This window comes from Anticarsia gemmatalis, chromosome 25, assembly GCF_050436995.1.
Source record: "Anticarsia gemmatalis isolate Benzon Research Colony breed Stoneville strain chromosome 25, ilAntGemm2 primary, whole genome shotgun sequence".
Lineage (NCBI taxonomy): Eukaryota > Metazoa > Arthropoda > Insecta > Lepidoptera > Erebidae > Anticarsia > Anticarsia gemmatalis.
In genome coordinates this window covers 5,756,652-5,780,714 of record NC_134769.1, presented here as the reverse complement: position 1 = coordinate 5,780,714, position 24,063 = coordinate 5,756,652, and the positions used below count along the sequence as shown (strand labels likewise).

Below are 24,063 nucleotides of genomic sequence, written 5' to 3'. Positions count from 1 at the left end.
GGATGTATTTCAGTTTTGAGTTTCTGAAGCTAGTATATTTTCGGAATAAAATGCAGCTCTCTGATAAAGACATTCTTTACAAAGAATGTACATTTTTAAACTTTGACATGGTGTGAGAGAAGAATTTCTGAAAACTATTTTATATCAATCGCTACGAAAAGATAGGTATTTCGCGATTTTTTGTAGATTTTATAGTTTTCAATAACATGTTAGACTAATGACAGCGAGATTCGACTATAATCTTAGGTGTCCATTTAATTCTGGATCTCAGGACGGTTTTTCATACACCTCTGTCTACATTTTCGGGTATAACGAGCGTGATGTTATGGATGTATAATTTCAGTCCCTTGAATTGAGTTTTTATAAAGCCCTAAATAGTCATTACACACAATAGTCTTCCAAAAAATATCTCAAAAGAAACCAATCTCAAACAAAAACACTCACTAATTAAAAACTTAATTAACATATTAATTCACAGCAAAATTTTATTCATAAATAAATCAAGTGTCTAATTTTCACTGAACAACGGCCAGTGTAACATGACCCGCGCATCGTTAGAGTCCCCTTTCATTTTGTTATTGATGGAGGGTTGGTTGGAGGTCAACATGGCTGGTCAGGTTTAAGTAAAGCATTATGGAAATACGGCAACAAGTGTTCGGTGTTGAGGTTAATCAGCTAAAACCGAGTTAAAAGGAAACACTCATTTTTGGATTATATTTTCTTTTCTTCTGAAGAGTTTTCAACGGATTAGGGGTGTTTAGACAGCTGTCGGCAGGGTTAAACGGGGGATGTAATACCAATTGTTATGTTTTAATACTTTGGAAAAACTAAATGTTTAGTTATAAATATATTTTGAGACGGTTTGTTAATGACAGAAAGTATTTTTGATCTATATTTTATAGATGGTCTGTGGGGGTAACTCCTAAACTACAAAATTAATTTAGAATTTAACGAAGCTTTCCTTGCATTATGTTTGGCTCAACGTTACTGGCAAAATTAAAGAATACACACTGAGTTACAGAGAGATACAATAGTTCAGCAAGTTTGGACGTCAAGGGAAAGAAAATTTGGCAGAGCAACGGACGGTTGCTGCTATTTGCTTATTTGCTAAAACTACTTTTTTTGTACTTTCAAAAATACTATTCTAATTGTGCATTCCTTAAGGCTCTCTTCTAAGTTGACAGACTATAAATAGCACTAACAAGATAAAGAATCTAATATAAAACTAGCGTAAAATGAAGACAGAAGAATGTTTTAATCTTGGTTCACTATCTTCTTGGCCTTTTCTTGCACTATTTTTGTAGTCTCTTGTTTATTAGTTTTTAACGTCTTCAAAGAATTACTCGCATGTACACGTGCTGTCTTCCATTGTTTAATATAAGTCCATTATCTTTAGTAAACTTTTGTTAAAAACTAGAGCTATCGTCAAAATTTGTGCATACTTAAAATCACGTCTTTTTCTTATAGAAGTGCGACGCAAAAAAAAATTTCATTAATTTAAATATGAATGTAGCTATTGTACTAACAATATATTTGGAAGGAAAAGGTTTCTGTAGTGAGCCGTAACAATGCTTCTATTCTCTACCAACCACCATGGGATACAACCGAAATGTTTTTGTATGTTAAATGGATACATACACTTTACTAAAATAACACACATCCTCAAATAAAATTCATCAAAAACATCATATTTCCTCAGGTAACTGGGTAGTGGAGGTCCGAAAGGCAGGACGTCGCTCCATCTAAAATACTGGTATTCAGCTGCATCTGGGGAAACTGAAAGCCGACTCCGACATAGTTGGAAGAAAGGCTAGGTTGATGGTTAATTATTGTCATATTGATTATAGTTGAAAACAGAGTACATGTTTAATTGATTGTCGTCATAAACGTCTTTTAATACGTCATTAACACGCAAGTAATCTATTGACGACCATATACTTATCTATAAATACTCGTATCTACTTATGGCTAATGCAGCAGAAGGCACGGGATAATGCCTAACGAGCGGTATTTTCCTTAAGTGTATACGATTCACACTGTTCCGTGTAGGTGTAGGTTCTATTTTTGTATTCATGCCCCTATTATTACGACATTCAATACCCTTTGAATAGTATGGAATTATCGGTACCTAGCTTCCGTTTTTTACCGATTGGAGAATCGTTAGTTTCAGTTTTTTTTTAATCACTGCAGTAACATATAAAGTGCTTTGCAGAAAATAAGAGATATCTAACAATTTCTACCAGTTAAATCATAGATGATGATGTCAGTTTCCTTTTCGGTACTAAATACTATAATCAAATCATATCAAAAAGACTAATTACGCGTTACATCAAACATATTTTGCCTATTTCAAGTTTGCTTTCTTTCTATGCTGTTGTCGGTCTACGTTAGTCGACCACAACTACAGGTACACGATGTTTTATAAGACGGTTTACAGCAATGCTGATGTATGCGGCTGATTTTTCTAGGCAATACGCAACAGGCAGGGCGCCGAAGAGTAACCTAAATTGTTCTAGCATAGCCTAGAAAACTGACTCTAATGGAATAGTCCTAGCCCTATCGAAGTGTCAGATGAGGTTGCCCGAGTCTATAAAGCTGTGACGTCATCACTTCAGCACTGTTCCTACAACTTTGTGTATATCGAGATTAAAACCTCTCCATTAAAATCAATTCAACTTCATAATCCCTACTAAAAATAGATATCTCTCCAATCCAAAATTAGATATCGATCCATACATTTGCATCTGAAATTTCACAAGTCATCGAAACTCGAGATATTCATCAAAATATCTTCAACCGTCTTTGATCCGAAAACTTTTATAATTACGTGGGAATCTTCAATTCCTTTTTGAAATCTATTTTAAATGAGAAACGTGACGTTTGGATATAAAACTGTGAAGATACGATGACCGCTTCGGTCCATTTATCAAGAGAATAAAGTATCTTGTCTTATTATAGGGCACCTTCATCTTGAGGCAACGCACGTAGGGCATAGGGCGTGATATATTGAGCAATTTTTATTGGCTAGTGGAAAATTTTAGATTGTCATTCATTGATCGTTTAGTAGTAAACTTAGAACCAATCAACCAAATATGTCCAAGTCGCTCTAATGGCTTTGACATGGCTAATGAGTGCTACCTTAAATTGACAATAACCGGGACCGCCTTTTTACTGATCCTCCTTAGGGTACTTGCTTAAAAAAAAGTACATCGCCCATCTAGACAGCAATGCAACTTAATTCTCAAGCTTATTTATCCTTCTTCTTTATTTTCTTTACTACGTTCGGGTAGATGTTTCTTACTAAATCATGACAAAATTACTTAAAGAATTTGTTGAAAATCGGCAGTATTGTAGCTTATATATCAGAATAACACATAGGCTACAAAACATAGTCAACGTGGACGGTGTCACAGGCAGGAGCTAGCATTCAAAAGGGGAAAAAGCTATATTCTTCTGTATACCATTCTCCAGTCAGACAGGACCCTATTTCACCCACAAGGGTTAATATTTCCAGTGTTGCGTGGACATTGACAAATACATCTGTATTGCAACCCACGCGAGGCCAATGCTATGAAATAACACAGACCACTCTGATAAAACGACCCACAATGTACTGTGTCTTTTATAAACGTTTATTTTTCTGTTTTTGGGATGTATCGCGGATATTTTTGGGTGAGAATCTACTTAATTTCCTTTTAGGGGTCCGAGTCTTATATATCCTGAGATTTCTTTCATTTGTTATAGGGATCCGGTAGTGATTTTTTTTTGTTTAGTGCATCGGGGAGCTCGTAAAGACGTCGATCTTGCGCTTGCTGGTCGTATCAGTTATTCTTCACAATGGGCTATGAGAATAAGGGAATAAAGAGTGTATCTGTGTATCGCACGCACTTGGACATTATAAATCATGAATCTGGCCGTCGTAACCAAATATCGATTAGGGAGACAACATCTTTAAAAAACAGTTGCATATGCACTTAAATCAAATTCTCTAAGTACAACTACGTGCAAAATCACAAGAAATTACAAGTCTTTTATGAATATTTAGTTTTTTACCTAAATTTCCTTTTTCTCCATACATTTTTCAGCCAAAATCAAGCTTTAAACCTTATTACCTACACAAGAAACTCACATCACTTGGTGTAAAGTATATAAGAATTGAATTACGTACAAACTTCCCGTTCAAGTCGCAAGCTACAAACTATATTACCCAAGTAATCTTCTCTCGAACTATTCTGACGCAATTTGCGGAGACAACGCCGCGGTATACGGGTATATAAGTTTGTTTTGCTCGTAAGTTGTTTGTTTACTTGTGTGGCTTAGTATTTGTTTATTATATAAAGAAAATACTTATGGAGAATATTTTTTCTATTATTTTATTTCTATTCCTTTATTTTTTCTGTAACCCTGGATCTTTTTTAGACGTATATTTTAATAACTTTCAACCGCAACTTATTGAAAATATTTGCAAAATGTTAGCCCAGTATAAACTAGCTGTGCACCAGATTATACCAAAATCCGTTCAATAGTTTGGCGTGGCTAAGAAATCTACACCACAAATATCGCACTTTATCATATAAGTAAATAAAGTATAGTACAATATTGTTTTGTGACATAATACGACAGTGTAGGATAATCTATATTTGCAGATACATATAAGTTCTTACGCTTTGACAAAATGGCCGATATTTTAAAAATAGTTTTCCAGTCTTTGGATGGACTTATAACCCTACAAATCTAATAGCTCTATCTCCCATCTGTTTCTCGCAAACAAAATAAAATATTTGCTTCCGGAAATAGAACCTGGTGCAATGGTGCTGAAACTCAGCATCATTAATCATCAGCTGTGGTACAAAATAGAACTAAATTTCATCCATTTTATTGTGGTCACAAAACATTATTAGCGCTCGTGGGCGGCCATAACTCAAAGTTTTATACCTTGCGTTCACATACTTATAGAAATTGAATAGTTGCCAGTTTTGATCATAAAATTGTTGACTTTATTGTTAAACTAGCTGACCCGCGCAACTTCGCTTGCGTCACATAAGAGAGAATGCGTCAAAATTCCCCGTTTTTGTAACATTTTTTATTCGTATTCTGCTCCTATTGGCTGTAGCGTGATGATATATAGCCTATAGCCTTCCTCGATAAATGGGCTATCTAACACTGAAAGAAATTTTCAAATCGGACCAGAGACCAATCGGACCTGAGATTAGCGCGTTCAAACAAACAAACTCTTCAGCTTTATAATATTAGTATAGATATAAACAAGTAAAGTGACTAAAGTGCATGGTTTATGTGGTCACCTCACCGTAATAGCTTTAGCACGTGTAAAAAGTTCAAATCACAGCCTATAGTCAGCTGTATCTTTGAACTAAATTTCATTAAAATCGGTTCAGTAGTGTAGACGTGAAAGGGCAACAGACAGAGTTACTTTCGCATTTATGATTATCTTACATATCAAATTTCCATGTCACAATGTTAGTTACCGTACTCCTCCGAATTGTCGAGACTTATTCTGATGAAATTTAGTGAGCACATATTGAGTAGGTCTGGAAATTGGCGAACATGTATTTCTCATACCCCTAAGTGACACTTTTTTTTAAATGTATATGGCAAAGCAACGTTTGCCGGTCAGCTAGTGTGAATATAATATTAGATTTTGTAAAAAGAACTTATATACCTATATGTTCTGCTACCGTAATTAGATAAAAAGGAGGCAGCTTCGCCTCTCTTTCGTATGGGAACTAGTTGTTTAGCGTGTCTTTATCATGGCTTAACGTTTGTTATCTTTGCAACAACCGGGACTGTCGTTTAACGTTGCCTCCGAGACGCTCAACTCAAATGCCATTAAATGGCAGCTTATCTTTGAAATGTTCACACGAAAATGTTTCACATTCACTCATCGTTCTCCAATTAAAGAGTGTAACTGTATGACAATGTCATTAATGCCCGGTTTCTGAAGTATATTTTGCGGTAGTTTATCGCGTTTTTTTATATGAGTTTAAACGCTATTGAATAGATAAACTACCGCTAAACGTACCTCAAAAACCGGGGGTAAATTCATTCGAATCTTTAGTGAATAAATGTTCATTAAAACAAAAAGAAAATTTCTCCGTTAAACTATTTATGGTGCTACTGACAGACAAACAGACACCTCAAACTTTTTATTAACATAGTTAACATGGACCTGTGTCTATCTACTGATATGATTCGAAATAGAAACCCTCTTTTTGCGCTCTTAGTTAAAAACAGGAAAAATAGATCTCTCAACTATTTTCCCCATCGCTTCTCTATTCTTGCCTAGTTACGAAGATGAAATCAAATACCAATTGTATTGAACAGAATTATATTGAATACATTTACAATCTAAAAATATTACTTTTCAAACGAATCAAGTGATACTTGTGGGAAAATATGTGGAAATAGGAAAACATCAATAATGTCGCTATGATTTGTGTAAGCGGATTGTAGTGGTATGGATATAAATTTAATTTAGCTTTCTATTGATAGCTTAGCCTTTCTTCCAAGCTATGTCGGAGCCGGCTTCCAGTCTTATCTCTCTTGGATGCAGTACCAGCGTTTTACATGGAGCGACTGCCTATCTACCCTCCACAACCCAATTACGTAGGTAAGCCCCGAGGTTAGTTAACAACGAGTTGATTATAATTCATAATTTTTCCAATACTTATAAGGTAGTTGTATTATCGCCAGCTGCATTATCCTGCGGGTCACTGACATTCAAAATGTTTAAGTTTGTATGCCTCTGACAGCCGTGAACCTAGCATACAAGGCTCTCTACATGCTTATTTTATGCGCGTGATCTTACAAGCAGTAAGCCTATTTTCTATAGTCGATACTATCGAGTATCGAGAGATTGACATTTAAATTGTACCCTAAAATTAGTTCCTACGGCAACTAACAGTAGCGCTTATAAGGTTTTCATTCCAAATTAGTCGAGAACTCGTTGTCGATAGTAGTACGTTGATTTTCTATAGTTGGTACTCTAGAAATTCTCGAGAATTAACATCCAATCTATTCCTAATAATCAGGAGCTGTTAAGTAAACTCACACATATACAAAAATGCTTGAATGTCAAATATAGGGAATACAACAACATTTTAGTATATTTCTGTTGCATTTTTCCTACTTTTTCTCAAACTGCCCCAAACTTCACGAACTTTTCCAGTAAGTTTCCATTCTCTACTTCTGTGTTCTGTCGGATTGTTCTAAAATTAGATCACTATACGAAACTATCCAAATAGTTGTTCACTGTAACGAAAAATAAGGTTCTCTTTAGGTTATAAGTGTATCATTAAATAATTTTCGTTGATAAAAATGTTTTTGAAAATTTCTTAGTGTATACAATACATGTTTTTGACGTTAACTGTACATATGATTTTCAAACATCATCATTACGATTATGGCTATTTTTTACACCATGCTCTTGCATTTTATTTTTATCTACTCTAAGGTTACCAAAGAGTTATTTCAAAAGTATCTGCCCGTGACCGTATCTTCGTGAAAGGTTTTTATTTTTCCGGAGGAAAAAGTATCTTGTGTGTTAATTGAGGTTATAAACTATTTATATACCAAATATAATCAAAATCCGCTCTTAAGTTTTGGCGTAATTGAGCAAAAAACATCCATCTAAACATCTTTAGCCTTCCCATTCATAACATTAGTAAGAACTACCATTTCTCTTTCATTTACTTCGTAATACGTGATAACAATACATCGACACAGCACGTCTTCACATCCGATGCAACGTGTCCCACCCACGCTAAAGATTACATGAACACTGAACACATTGGACACATAGCTACTACACGCTACTGCGAGTTATAGCCTGAAATCTTGTGCAGAACATGTTTCAGACTGAAAATGTACCGAAGTTTAGAAATGTATTGTTGGGAGATGTTAAGAGTTGTTTTAAGACTCTTATGAGAGTGTAAATGGTGGTTACTCGTGTTTTCTTGGGGTGGAAGAAGATTGCATTACCTTAAAAGAATGAAAAGCCTTACATCTTAATAATATATTAATTATTAATTATGTAGGATAAAGTGTGTGGAAATTTCGGTGTCGAAGGGATACGGATGCAGGTATGGAAGAAGGAAAATGTATGGAAATGACAGAAAGGAAGACTTGGTAAAGGATAGAAAAAAGCCGTGGAAAACGAACGAAGAGTTTTCTTTGTAAGTCCAAATACATTATGAGAAAGGATTTTCCGGACTGTGTATTAATCCAGGTTTCAAACAGACTATGTACTAAATTGAATCGAAGTCTATTCAGCAATTTATCGCGGTTTAGAAACAAACTTCCATGCAAACATTCAAACTTTCACATTTACAATTTTTGTGAGATTACTTTTGTATCGCTGCACCTTTACTTACCCTTGGCTAACTTATAACACGGCATACGTAAATCGAACACCCTAATAATGAGTCACGACCCCTACTTCCCCTTACACAAAACATAAACACAATACAATAACAATAATAATAGATTTCTTCCATAACCCATAATACCTGAGGTCATTCTCCATTAACGGTTAATTCCTCACTAAATTATACCCGGTCTATAAATAACTACATACGTCAAACGTACGTCTATAAACTTTTAACAATAACAGTTATTATAATCCCATATTATATAGTTTTAGTTTCATACAAATATTAGGAATGCGAATGTCTGTCTAATACTATTTCACGGCTCAACGTTTGAACAATTAATCAGCCTAGCCTTTCTTCCAACTACGTTGGAGTCGGCTTCCAGTCTCACCTGATGTAGCTGAATAGCAGTATTTTTCATGGAGCGACTGCCTATCAGACCTCCACAACCCAGTTACTCGGGTAACACGATACCACGTAAGACGGGTGGTCAGACTTTCAAGCTTCTAAGTACTGCTAACGACTGTTAAAGATCTTTGCAAATTACCGGAACTCGGAAAGTATAATATGGTCTCCCATCCACAGAACAACCTCGGCATGTGTAGCTTAACCTCAGAGAACAAGTCGCGCCGCTGTTGTTAACTAAGCTCCTCAGTTAGATATTTTAAATGTTCTGAAATTAAAAGTAGTTCCTACTCGAATTTTAGTGGCTGAATTAAATTACAACAGCGCGTTTTGATAATAGTAAGACTCGGTATGTTTGACTGTCTGTAAAAGCTTTCATTGCTGTAGTATAAAACTGATTTAGTTTTTTTATAATAATGTAATATACATTCTGGGTATTTTATAAGATAACAAGAGGGAAAGTCTCGAGTTAAACCTAGTGTATAAAAAAATCACTTTGTCCAAAGTTTTCTATGAAAAAGACTTTGTTATAAAACTTTTCGGACTTCAAAGTATCGAACTTTGGAGCTAATATTAATATTTTTTATCAATATTTTTGGGAATAATGAGCCATATTTGTTTATATTAACTTGGTTAAATATTGCCGGCGAATCAATACCTGTTTGAAAAGGGTTCAAAAATGGGGTTCTGAGAATATATTTAAATGAAAGCATCCTAATAATATCTGTTATTTGTTATTTTCATGCCAAAGCTACAAAGAATAGTCTGATGATTTTTGGCACACAGATCGTTTCACTAGTATTAATTACACAGGGTGCTATTTGCCGAAATTCCCCAACATGGAATTTTTCACCATGGTTGACTTTAAGCCTAGCCTTCCCTTCACTCGTGTTTGAAACCCTTGCCCAACAGTGGAACAGTTATGGCGTTAAATTACTATTTTCACTACAACTTTTTCTTGGGAATTTGAAGAAAGAGATCTTCAAATTCCCAAGAAAAAGTTGACCACAGACAGGAGCTGGTTGCAAAATCGTCAGCCAAAATCCCTTCCCAGAATGATTTTGAGAGAAAAGTAAGAGCAAGCTGCTGACTAAAACAAAATTGTGGTACAGCCAGCAATTTGTATTAATGTTTATTATTCCAACAAAGTACATACTAATAAAAGAATTCCCATTTATAAATAATTTCTGACCTCCAGTTATTTTTAGAATACGTTGTCAAACTTCTGAAGGAATTGGCTTCGATACGAACAAGTTTGTTTCGTTGCCATCATTAGTATTCTTTACACCGAACACGCACCGTATAACTATCTATAGTAGCCTTACAGATGTTACTTCGTGAGTTAACTGTGTATAATCAAGTTTGTGGTTGTAGAAAGAAAATATTCGGCGATAAGTATGACAAGATGTATGAAGCAAGGGAAATTTGTAAAGATCGTAGTAAGTGGCGTTCTCTGATCTCTCTTTTCTTATGGGAAAACGGCATGAGTTATGTAAGTACTCGACAACGTCTCTTGTACCTTAAAACTACTACAATTTATTCATAGTTTTTTTGCATAGGTTCATGTTACTCAGGGCTAGAAAAACTTACGAAATAAACTAAATACGTTCCGTGACTCGGTTGCGTTAAATATCAAGATATAAAGTATCCTTTGTGTTAAACCTATTTACAACCCATTTGTGTTTAATAAGGTTTATTGTGCTATCAACAAAAGTGAGAGCAATTACAACATAAAATTGTGCACTAAATTTCCTCAAAGCCTTTAGTTGTGGTGCAATTGAGGACAAAACATCCATGCAAACATCCAAAATTTGCATTTATAATATTATTAGTAAATATATCGAAGTAAAGATTGACCGTCTAAGTGACAAACTATAAGGACCACATAACAGCCCCCATTGCCATCAGGGCCCAAGCTTCGGAAACGTTATAATGTATTTTACAATCAGCCTGTACTACAGATAGGTCGAGGTTGTTGCGTAATGAGTCTATTGGAACTAATGACGTCACACGTTCTATGGATAGTGTCATCAAACCGATCAGTATAGGGTTGTCGATGCTAACAAAAGTTTTGCTTATGTATGAATATCTGTGGTGTTATATTTGATGAATTCGTACATTTATGCTAAGCTTGATAATATTATAAATGCGAAAGTAACTTTGGTTACAGTCTGTCTGTCTCTTTTTCATGCCAAAACCACTGTACCAGTTGGGTTGAATTTGTACAAAGATTTGAGACCTGAAAAAGGATATAGAATAGTTTTAGACCCGGAAATTGTCTGGAAACTAGAATTTTTATTTATTTTTGCACGAATAAATAAATACTATAATTATACTAAGTTGCACCAACAGCGCATTTAAATATCAAAAAATTACACATTCCAAATTAAAATATAATTCACTTTTTAATAAATTATTAGCTACGGTGTCGTAGCTATGCAGGTAACGAGTGATATAACTAAAGTCCACACAGACAGAATCGTGATCAGGACCTAGTAAATAATATTATTCCCAACGATTAAAATAATCGCCAATTTAGACACAAAATTATAGCCATTAATGATTTCCATGAACTAAACTAGTGTTAAACGGACAATTTTGGTTAAATTCGCATACAAATGAACTAGCCTACCGTTTGACGTGGTTTCAATCACTGGGTTGCGGTGGGTGCAGTAACCTACAAAGGTCACAGTTTGGTAACAATATTGAACCTAGTTTGAATATAACTGGGTCAGTGCCTTTGATGCTAGGTTTCGTTTTATTTGGTACATCATTTTGTTTTTGTATCTCTATGGTAGTTTTTTTTGGCTTTATTGATATATTATAGTGTACTTTTATGTATATAAAAATGTATCATTATTTAACCAGGCAACCCCTCAATTCGGGAGGAAATCTTGCCCTATATCTAGGAAAGTGATGGGTTAAATAAATATATATTAAAAAAAAACTACTTATATAAGACTCGGTGAATCTCATTCTTATTGAAACACGTTTAATTTTAATGTAAATGTAAAGTTAATGTTGGCGTAATCACACAATGAAGAAATAGTTTCTAACTGTGTATTTTTTTCTCATTATAATAAGTTCAGACAACTTTGACGTACCTACCTATCATTGGTTTTTATGCTATTGTAATTCCCAATCAAGCGAGGTGTAACACTAGTAATTTTTACAAAAACCAAACATCAAGGAAAATATATAAATAAGCACTTTTTTACTAAAATATAAACTAGTCAAATACAGAATTTATAGACCAGTTTTACTACTTATGGATAAGTGTCTGATCATAGCAACTATCATCATATAGATCATAGATCTAAAGTAGCAACAATATCATGAAAACAAATCCAAACTCCATTTGAAAAGCCAACTATCCAGAAGTAAATTAAAATAGCCTTAAAAGTAAAATTCAAATGATTTTTTTTATTCAAATAATATGTATTAATATTGAAACAAAAGAACTGATTTGACATGTCTAAATAAGAAAATATGTAATCAGTAACAATTTGACGAGCAATGAATGAAAGATGAAAGAGGAAAGTAGAATCTTTCACGAGTAAATATGTATTAATCGTGTGCCATGTGATATTGGAGACGTTCGCAAATATGTCATAAAAAGGTTTCATGCATACCTAAGTAAATGTCTATGGGAATTCATTTTTATTCATATTTTGATGTATTAATTCAATAATGAAGTATATAGTATGTTCATATCTAGGTATTTATAGGGTACATAAATAGCTAGCTAGCTGATTTTTTAATTTGGTAGTTTTACAATAATAAGTAAAAAATGGGGAAAAAAGGTCTCCCTTAATCCGGGAGGATACAATAACTCAAAAGTTGAAGTATTCTTTTTTCAAAATAAAATATGTTACGTATGTACTATCGAACCAACTGAATCATGACCCACCATGTGCTCATTTTCTAAAACGCGTCTATATACGCGTAGGTCGAAAATGGCTTGAACCTTCGTTTCCTTGGTAATGAATTTGTTATCTGTCATTATTTTGACAAATCTTTGTGCGCCAATACAATAATGCTTTGCTACCGTTTTCAACAGGCTCCGTGGCGTAGTGGGTTGATGTTACGACTGCGACGCGTCAGGAGTGGGTTCGATACCCACTCAGGGCATGGTTTATTCGGCCATTATAGGAAATAATGTAACTATAAAAATTAAATAATATAGGGTAACCAGCATAGTTATTACCCAGTTAAGGAATTGATACACAATTTTGGTCAATAGTATCTTTATTTAGTAAAACATTGACATAAACTCTATTATAAACGCAACTTAAAAATTCTTACTAAAAGAACATCAGTCCTTTGTTTCAATAACTTTATACTAATTCAATATAAAACACTTAAAAACAAGAAATACTAGCGAATACTGTTAATTCAAATGTGTTATCCTTAACAAATATTGCAACAAACTTTTACTTTTTCTTTTCGAACTACACACCTGTCGCCCAAACGTCGGACATGAGTTCTATAAATTAAAAATGTTACCAATATTCTAAAAGTGACATATATCGCAATTAATTTAAACTGGTTACTTTAGAAATTAAAATAAACGTATTATTCCTTAACATTGGCAATCACTGTATGATGGGCAATGACTATAATGGTTACCCTAATCGTCTTACAGATTTCTAAATGACGTGCTATTTGATATTTGACACAAATAGGTTTTTTCGTAGTGAAAAGAGTTTAGACTATTTACATTCTACATTCAAATTCAGAGTGATTTATCGAAAACGTATCTACGTACTGTAATAACAAAGGTCAAAGTTGTATGTAGTCGTAGATACATCATAACACAGTCGTATGCATGTTTAAAATGTCCTAAGTGCAACTTTGACGATAGAGATGAAATTCTTACTGTTTTGACGGTGTCAAGCGAATTATCGGCAAAATGGGTCATGAATCAGTTGGTTCGATAGTACAGTACGATAGATGTTTATTATAAAAAAATATTTGATTCGTAGAAGTTGGGAAAATTTATTATATTTTAATCATTGTTATGCTTATTAAATGAGTTAAGAAAAAAGTACCCTTAAAAGTGTGTGCATCGAAAAGCTAAACCTGTAAAATAAAAAAGGTATAATTATTTTTCCGAAGATTTTATTACAAGAAAATATTAACACCAATTATTTATACGGTTCATTAAAAATAAAAAGAATAAAACCCGGTTTCACCACTGCCAGATAAGTACTAGATATTTTTTCTGATGAAATGTTGACAGTCTTTTGTATACTTCACTTTATCGAGCAAATAGACTGTCTGAAATTCATTCATAAACTGTACAACTGACCCAAAGTCATGAAAACATTTAACTACAAATTCAAAGAATTTTACAGTACATAAATTTTCATATCAACTGGAGTTAAAATTCGCTTGCAATTCCGTCGCCTCTTTAGCTCAGTGGTAGAGCACTGGTCTCGTAAACCAGGGGTCGTGAGTTCAATCCTCACAGGAGGCAATCTGTCTACACCTTTTTAATTTTTACTATTAATTTTTCTAATAAGTTTGCAGCTGATATTTTTAAATTTTTCAAACTTCTCTTGCAAAAAGGGGTGTCCTCTATTTTTTTTACGTAAAATTTATACTGGACTAAAAAATCTAGATGTTTTGTGTAACGTAATAATTAAATATAATAGGCGCTATTGAGTATTTATTTGTTATTACATACATAGTCAAATATCTCTTATTTTAGAGATAGTCCGTTGTATTTTCTGTACAAATCAGTGAGTGGCAACCCTAGGCTAAGCTCAAAACAGTAAAAACAATAAAACAAACAAATATTCGTTTAATTTTCGTTTGTTTCTAACAAAATTCTATTTAATGCAGGTATTTAGCTGCATCAGATGAGACTGGAATCCGACTACAACATAGTTGAAGGAAAGGCTAGGCTGATTTATTAGACTTACATATCCACAAAATATCTATGTAAACTGTTAATTGGCAACCCTAGCTGATACTAATATCAGATAGCCTATACGATGCGTCGATCGCGTCCAAATTTGGACATAATCCCTCAATTAATTGTTTGGTCCGGTTTGTAAGCTTTGTATAAATACGCTAGCTAATTGCTAGTTAGTTCCTTTTATCTGTAGGAAATGATAGACATTAAGACATGCGCTTTAGGAAATGTATAAAACCTAGAGTTTTGTGTAATCAACCGAAAGGTCAGACAGCAATTAATTCGTAGAAATTCTTATTAACTAGTAGTTCGTAATACCAAGTAGCGTTCTTTGCTCTCTGCCTACCCCTATGAAAAGAAGACTTGATTTTATGTATGTACTTATGTTAATTTTAAAGAAAAATATATTTTCTTATTCAGACTACTTTAGCTTCGCCCGGGCCCCTGAAACCTTCCTCGGAAATCGTTCAACTATTGGTGAAAACCGCATGAAAATCCGTTTGGTACATTTTGAGTTTGTTGCGAACAGACACACAGGCAATTGTGGTGTTAAGATGTTATTTAAAAATATGTAGTAATTATATATTTATTTATCTACCAAATAGGTAATCTGTCAGATATCCGTAAGTATCAAAACATCCCTTTAAACCCACTTTTAATCTTTGACAAATATTTATATAGGTCGTGAACAATTTTGAACTTTATTACGTGTACAAATTACTGAGATTCTTGTTGAAAATGCGTCGTATTTTTAGTAAAAGGTTTACATTTTAAGGGTTTTAAAGTACGTTTGCAAAGAAAAGTACATTTGATATATTCTTGTTTTTTTATTTGTATGAAAGAATGAATTGGATAACTTCTGTAGAATAGTTTTCCTTAGATTTTTTTATTGCGACTGTATACTTTATTGTTACGAATGGTCCCAGATCCGATACCCGGGTCGAGCGAAGTGCTATTTATGGTGTTCTTTTAAACGTTTATATTAGAGTACTTATCTATACTAATATTATAAAGCTGAAGAGTTTGTTTGTTTGTTTGTTTGAACGCGCTAATCTCAGGAACTACGGCTCCGATTTGAAAAATTATTTTTCGAGGAAGGCTATATAGGCTATATATCATCACGCTACGACCAATAGGAGCAGAGTACAAGTGAAAAATGTTACGAAAACGGGGAACATTTTGATCCATTCTCTCTAAAGTGACGCAAGCGAAGTTGCGCGGGTCAGCTAGTTAACAATAAAGTAAGCCGGAGTTTGGTAGTGTGCTCGATGTATGGCAATAGGCCCACCCCGTACTGTAATTGGCGAAATGTGTGCGTAATACATACACATCTGTCTATACCCTCTTGTTTAACAGCCGTGATAATATGTACATAAGTAATACACTCGCCAACCCTGATATATTAAAAACAAAAGCCAATCAAAGTTAAATTTTCCAAAAGCAAGCCTCATCGATAGTGAAGTGGTCTGAAAACCGTTCGGGATTAATCGTGAAAGATCGGATGTTGTCGGCGGCCAATCCGTCGACGTATATTGAGTCAAAGAGGAAACGCGACTCCGCCGACACCGAGCCGTTCGGTTTTATACCCATTTCCGCAATTCCACTGCGAAAATATGTATTTGTTGGGAAAAGTTTGTTGTAGATTGGTTCAGGGATTTAGGAAGAAGATGGCAGCTTTACTTAATGTCTTTGAAATCAATGTTGACTTTTATGCATGGGTTTGAAATCAGTTCAATGGCATGACAAGGGACGTTTTTATTCCAAATGATAAATTTTGTTCTGGGATGTATTATAAAAACTTATTATCTATGAATGTGCCTGTTTTCGCTGAAAACTTATAAAGCCGGCTTCCGTCCTATGATATCCAATCTCAATTGTATCCATATTTTGTTAAAACTATTTACAACTATTAGTCAAAGATGTACTTGTCGGTAAAATCCATCAATTGGTGATGACGTCATTCCTGTTCCTACCATAAAAATAAATATTAAAGGAAGATACTGCATTAAATTATAAATCCACAATGGAGATAAAAATGAAAAAAATAATGGTATTAAAATAAAATATTTTACAAAAAGTTATATAAATAAAAATACATTAATATCTACAATATTACAGTGGAATTATATTCTGCCATTATCAAAGAGAAATATTAAGTCCATAAGCTGCTTAACCTACATTCTCTGTGGGTGTCACCCATAGAGCAGGGTAACATTCATTTTTAAAAGTTGGAGGAATTACTTTGACGTTGGCAACACTGCCCACTCTACTTTAGTCAATGCCTTATAAAATATATTGCCTTGAGGACGCTAGTTATTTTGATCTATGAAGGCTAGGTTGAAAAGTAGCGTTTACTAAACCCAATAAAATTATTTATTATATTGTAAGACCGAGCAAGCTAAGGTTTTGGGTTAGGTTGAAAATCTCTTAAAGGGCATTGCCCATCATGCCATAGTGTGTTGGGCCCAGAATAGACAGCTATATTATTATGTAAAAATGTGAATGTTTCCTACATTATTATTTTTTACGTTTCCCTTTCGACCTTATGTCAAAGTTTAACTTCAAAAAGACTTTTCACTGACTGCTACTACAACAATAGTATTCTACGTCCCCTTCACAGTATGTAAAAGCTCAGCGTAAGCAATACTTTTGGACACCTAAACTGACCGTGCAGTCTACTTTTCCGACCATCTCCCAGCCTACATACTACACCATAAAACACTTATTTTTATAAAAAGACTGCAAAAAACTATTCGTGGATCTCACAAGCAATTGTACCGTGCAGGAATCGAACGCTACGGAGGCAATCATGAGTCATCAATATAATCGCGTCACAACTTAATTAAAATTGACCAAACCCTGAACACGTTTACGTGTGCAAATTACTCAAAGTATCTTATTTATTTCCAAGTAAAAAGCAATTGAGCACAAAAACAATTAGTAGCATAAGACAGACTATCAATCGGAACTTCAAATCAAAAATTTGTTACGAGTATCTAACTTATTTCACATGCACTGAAACCTGAAATGTCTTAAATATTTTACAAAATACGTCTCATTACAGCCGCCCACGACCCTCGCCCACGTAGCCATGACATTTTCCGCTTTTCACGAACAACTTGTGAAAATAATAGTAGAATAGCAAACAATGCGATAACATCATTCTTCTCGATGTTCCTTTTGTGGTTATTGTGTGTGATTATTCAGTTGTGTTCAGGTATAGTGTATCAGAAATGTCTTTGAGATTACGGTCTATTGTTTAAAATACGTTTTTTGGCTTATGACGTCATCGTCGCCACGTTTCTTTTTAAGATCGTGATTTTTTTCTGTTCATTTTTGTCATATATAGACATTTTTTGATATTTATATTTTGAAGTTAAATGGTGCTTGGTATGCAATGATGAGACAACTGACCCAATGAGGCAAATTATTAAATTCTAGAAGTCCCATTGATGAAAATACTATGGGCCTAATAAAACAGATTCTATATCAAATAGTGTTATCGATTTCGCCAGCTTTCTCCAACTCTTTTTTTTCTAAGGTTTTTTTTCGAATAACAAATGACAACAAAATTAAATTAAATTGAATTCCAAATTACATTTGTAGGAGAATCTACAATAATCTACATAAGACTAATTGAGCCTTTCTTCAATTTGAAAGCAAACCATTCAGTAAGTACATTACCTAATTTAAAATTAGGGCACGCATCCATAAATTATACAAAAGTAATTTCTCAAAATGAGTATTAAAATATCAGAATATATAATTCTCCATTTGAGTTAGTACTAACCCCCGGTTTCTGAGGTACATTTAGCGGCAGTTTATCTATTCAATAGCGTTTTTTTGTAAGAGTTTTAACGCTGTTGAATAGATAAACTGCCGCTAAATGTACCTCAGAAACCGGGGGTATGTGAGAGAGTTCTATAATTTCACCTTAAGTACCTACAAGCAACCCTTCACGCCTACGTAAATTAGGGATTTTGAAAAATAATATTCTACTTCATCCTTTTTTGTTTTTGATGGGCGATATGTTAATTACCTTGGACCGGTGTATAGCACGGGTGAATGGAGTTGATCCTTGTATAATTATAAATGTACGACCGTTGTTAAATTAAAACGGACTTAACATAGTAATTGAATCGTTTTGATAGTTTAAACATGTTACGATTAACATATAGAAGATATTTTTTAGCGGAATACTTTTCATATTTGGTTTCAAAGATTGCTGATTTATTTTGTGTCTGTATTTTCTTTTCGTAAATCAGTTTTTGGATTTTATTGCGAATGGCGTCCTCTGTTCTGCCTACCCCTATTAGAACAAGGCGTGATGTTTGGTGCGTATATTACATATCTACCTAGATGAGACTTGATTCTTACATTATGCAAAGAGCTTTACGTAGTATTTAAGACGAATAATAATTTAAAACCGTTCCTGTGTAAATCCTGATCCCTCGGGAACTACGGGATAAAAAGTAACCTATGTGTTATTTTGGATCTTTAGCTACCTATATACCAAATTTCATCGTAATGAGCTCAGTAGTATTTGCGTGAAAGAGTAATATACACCCATACATACATAAATAGATTCTCAAAAACTTTCGCATTTATAATATAAGCAGGATTGTAATTTTATTTTGTACAAACATTTAAATTCTTGTCATAGTAATCCCATTAGAAAGTGCAATATATCAGTGCAATTCTAAAAAACTTTCCCCACATTTTGATTTCCCATAGGACATAGAACAAATAGGGTTTTTCTGTGAACTATATTGGCATGTCAAAGGATTGATTGACATACAACCGTTCAACGTAAACGATTGACGTATGTCTCTTGCCATTCATATTCTTTGAACATGAATTTTATAACATTTCTACATTTAATATTTGTAATTTTGGACGACATGGTTTCATTGTATTTTTATTTCTCATAGATCCAATATTAGGGTATCTAGTCCTTATATAAGGATTTGTTTTAATCGATAGTGATCCCAAAGAAAAGTATATGCCTTAAAAATGGTTGAATTGTATCATATTCGATCTCTTTTACAATAACAATTTTGTGTGTAAAGTAGGTACATATTTTATGAGCTAGTAGTCTTCAAAACTGATATACTGATGTGCATTGCTGCCTAAGTATCGATTAAACCGACCAACATGTAATAGACTGTGACTTAAATCACTTGTATAAAGGATCTTAACTTAGGATTTCTATTTCCACAAGCTTGTAACCCTATACTTTAAATATATATATAGTACAATGAAGTGTAAACCCAACAATGGTTACATATTGGCAGGCCAAGATGTGGGTGTTCAAATCCCAGCCTACACCGACGACCCTTTTTGGAGATTACGCCATTTGATTTACAAAAGTTTTTCTTGAAAAAATAACGTTTTTATAAACATTTGTTTAACCCGTGTGTTAAATGCGATGGATTGTCGTAATGTTTCAAAAATATTGCCTACCCAGTTGATGTATATTTTTAAATTTTCTTTTTTTTTTATCTTCGTTGTTGGTTCCTAATACTGTTGTTATTCTCAAGTAAAAATAAGGAAACTTGCAACACAGAGTGCTAGGAATTTTATAAATGTTTTAGAGCTACAAAGTGCTTGCAATGATTAAATTGTTATTAAGTATCGTTTTATAATGTACTAGCTGACCCGCGCAACTTCGCTTGCGTCACATAAGAGAGAATAGGTCATAATTTTACCCGTTTTTGTATTATTTTTTACTGCTACTCTGCTCCTTTTGGTCGTAGCGTGATGATATATAGTCTATAGCCTTCTTCAATAAATGGACTATCTAACACTGAAAGAATTTTTCAAATCGGAACAGTAGTTCCTGAGATTAGCGCGTTCAAACAAACAAACAAACAAACAAAATGTTCAGCTTTATAATATTAGTATAGAAGTATAGATTTGAGACTGCATAATAAAGATATTCATTTGATAGAGTCAACGTATTGACTTAAATTGAAGCTCGATTGACAATACCCAAATTAAAAATAACTGACTTAAGAATTGTTCTTGGAAACCGATCAAATATCTATCTTTCTTACAACTGGACGATCAAAAACTTTTCAAAATTACATAATTTACCCCAAGCCGGATGAAAGCCAATATCATCTTATTATAAGCTTATCCGAGAATAAATCAGATTTCAAACTATATTTAGACATTGAATGGGTGATATAATCCAATCCTTGTTACATTGAGATTATTACTGGCATATAATGATTTTGCTTAAGGTTATTCATTTATTTTTGGATCTATATTGACAGATTCTTTCGCTTTTGTAAGAGTAATAGCTGAAAGTATCATATTGCCTTCGCTATAATTAATTGGTTAGCTGTTTTTTAAGGATTTTGACGTGATTAAAAACTGTTTGGACATCGAAATCAACGGCAACACCTTCCTAGGAACAATGTAAAGAGAGATCCAATAATGTACTAATAAATTGAATAAGAAATTAGTAAAGTTCATATTTAAAATAATTGTGAGTATTGTATAATAAATAATCTTAGATGTAAGTAGACACTAAGTAAAATTAGGATACTGTGTAGCCTTATTTGTCTATAAAACCTTTTGTAAAATACCTACATGGACTAATAAACAATTCGATTTGATTCAATTTTATCGAAAAAGATCTGATTTTTAAGAAAAGAGGATAGCTTTAGTTTGGCTATTAGACAAGAATATACAGGGCAAAAACAAATTAGAAAAATAGTGGAGTGCTTAAAGTAACTTTACTTAAAACTTCAAATGTTTACGGTATACGTTTTACCCTAATTCAGTTCTTCATGTTTTTACAATCATAAAGGAGTGAGTGGTTTTAAACGAAATAAAATGTCCCAGACACATAATGCCTTTGTTTCTCAATAAATCCTTATCTGTTCAAGTAGAAAGATCGTATGGGAGAGAGTATAACAGAGTTTAATAAGTCGTAAATAAGACTGATATACAGGGTGGGGTCTCATTCACAGCGGTTGTAAAATAACAGTAAAACAGTTTATTGCTGTTTCATTTCAGAGTATTGACAGATTTTCAGCTTAAATACGTGTTTTATGATTCTAAGATGATGTAGTTTGTTGTATAATTCAGTTCTTAAAACGTAGAAATGTTTCTTGTTATTTTTTTCGGAATAAATTGTGTGTTTGTCAACGCCATAATATATTATTAATCTCTGCTTGAATTCTTTGCAGCAATATTGAAATGACTTTGCGATATTTTCAGTTTACTCCTGAAAGTGCGTCTCGTTTTTTTTTTTAAATAGAAAGTCTTTTATTAAATTCCTTAGATTTGGACTTAACACGAAGCCTTTTTCTTGACCTTTAGACATATAAGCTATTACGGTTTATGGTGTACAATACATGTCCAATTGGATTCTACTTTTTTAACACTAGGTGATTTTTTTAGTTTATAGACAAGGCATAGAATTGTATTATTAAATATATGACTAACGATAAGAAAAAGAATACATTAACATTTATAAATAAAATCTAGGTGTCATAGAATTTGTCGGCAGCGCTTTCGACCGGAATCGAGCCCAAAAGGCTGATACGTCGGGCTTGAAACATGCCAGTATTTTAATTTAAGTGAACTCTAATAATCGTCATTCAAATATACTTTACAATATCGAATTATAGTGCATTGAGCTCTCATTACACCTCACATCGACTCTTCTAAGGCTTCAATAAAATAATAACGATTCTACACCCGCTCACAATGAAGCCTTACACATATTTCAGTAAAATTGGGTTAGTCTCTCTCATCCATGTGTAAGCTGGCTCAACGATAATTGAAACCAAATTATGAACAACTTACACAGGCTAAATTGAACCTTATATGTTGACAATAAGGGCGAGAGTGAAGGATTTAGGGTCGTTATGAGTTAATCAATGAAGTTAAAAATAAAATGCTACTTCTCATTGAGTGTGTACTCGATGAAAGGACTTTAAATGGCGAAAATAAGTGTCCCTATTTTTAAACTTAGCGGTTCAAGAATAACCTAAGTTTGTCGATTATAGCTTCGCCTGTTTTAATAAAGTACTCGAGTTTACGATTGCTCTTGAAAGGGACTTTATTTCTGGGTTTTGCTGTCAAGTTTTTACTTGAAAACGATTTTAGATTTAAGAGTGCCGGTTGACAATGGGTAGATTCTTTTCATGTTTGAAACGGGAAATATTATATTTATTTCCTTGGAATATGAAGTATTTGAGTGTCAAAGCTATTGTCCAGTGATCTTTGATTGCTGTTTGTAACATACGTTGAAGAAATACATAAGACTGATCTGCATAGTACGACCAGCAAATGATCTTTGACTAACACAAAGATTTTATCTTCAAATCATCGAATGAATTGCGTTCGTAAGTTACATGGGCCCGAACAAATTTTAAAATACCACTGGCCTATCCTATTTTAGTTACAATTTCCATCGCAAAAAGTAATAATAAATTTCCTCCGAGCTATTTTGAGGGACGAAGCCTATAAACCTTATTTTTATTTAGCAATATTATCACAATGTAGCACTTTAAAAGTTATTTTTGGCTGCGAAACCTTCATAGTCATAAAACTCGCGAATGCCGAGAACTCTTTTTTGAGGTACATTTTACTTAATCCCCCTGAACGCCAGTAAGCGGAAAATTGAGATGTTTCAGCATTAAAACGGTGGTATATTTGAGCTGTCAGCTAATTTGAGGGGCCCAGAGATAAGTGATGAGATATTTTTAATGTTTTGATGGGAACGTTCTACTTGCAAGCGGTTTTTTATTATGATGTAGAATATCACCGTCGACACTCTTATGCGTATAACCGTTAATTGCCACTTGTAAATTTACTAAACTACGGCTTTCTATTTAATGATTATTATCCACAATCCAAATAACCACCATAGTACATGTGGTTATTTGGATCACAAAAACACTTACTAAAGTACGATCGCTTCTCAGGCTAAATCATTTGTTAGATACTCGCTTTCTGACCGAGGTGCTTGTATTATTTATAAGCATTCTTAATCTAGGATTAAATTCTCTGCAGTGCTCCTAAAAAGAAAATGAAAGCAAAAACATTCAACGTACTAGCGACGATTAAACTAAAAATAAAGGTAAATTAAGTAGTCTAGATAAAAAATACAATAGAAAAGCGTTTAACGACTACAAATAAAGCCTCCATTCAGGCTTTTTGTTTGAAACGTAAATAAAAACTAGTGTAGCCTTATTACTTCATTTGTCCGGTGACCGCTAACGGTTCAACTCGTTCATTCCATTCCCCGGTCGGGTAAAAAGTAATTAAGTTTTTCTATTCCTGTTCAGAATTGAAGAGGGGAATTAGTGAGATTTGTGTTGATCAGACTTG

General features: G+C 33.5%; 1 protein-coding gene and 1 non-coding gene across 2 annotated transcripts in view; one reads left to right on the top strand and one right to left on the bottom strand.

The window, feature by feature from the left end:
* LOC142983962 (uncharacterized) overlaps nucleotides 1–24,063 on the bottom strand; it is a 106,390-nt gene that overhangs the window by 65,638 nt on the left and 16,689 nt on the right. The gene's annotated exons all lie outside the window — the stretch shown is intronic.
* TRNAT-CGU (transfer RNA threonine (anticodon CGU)) lies at nucleotides 14,200–14,271 on the top strand. The gene has a single exon. It is a non-coding gene; the product is annotated as a tRNA-Thr (tRNA).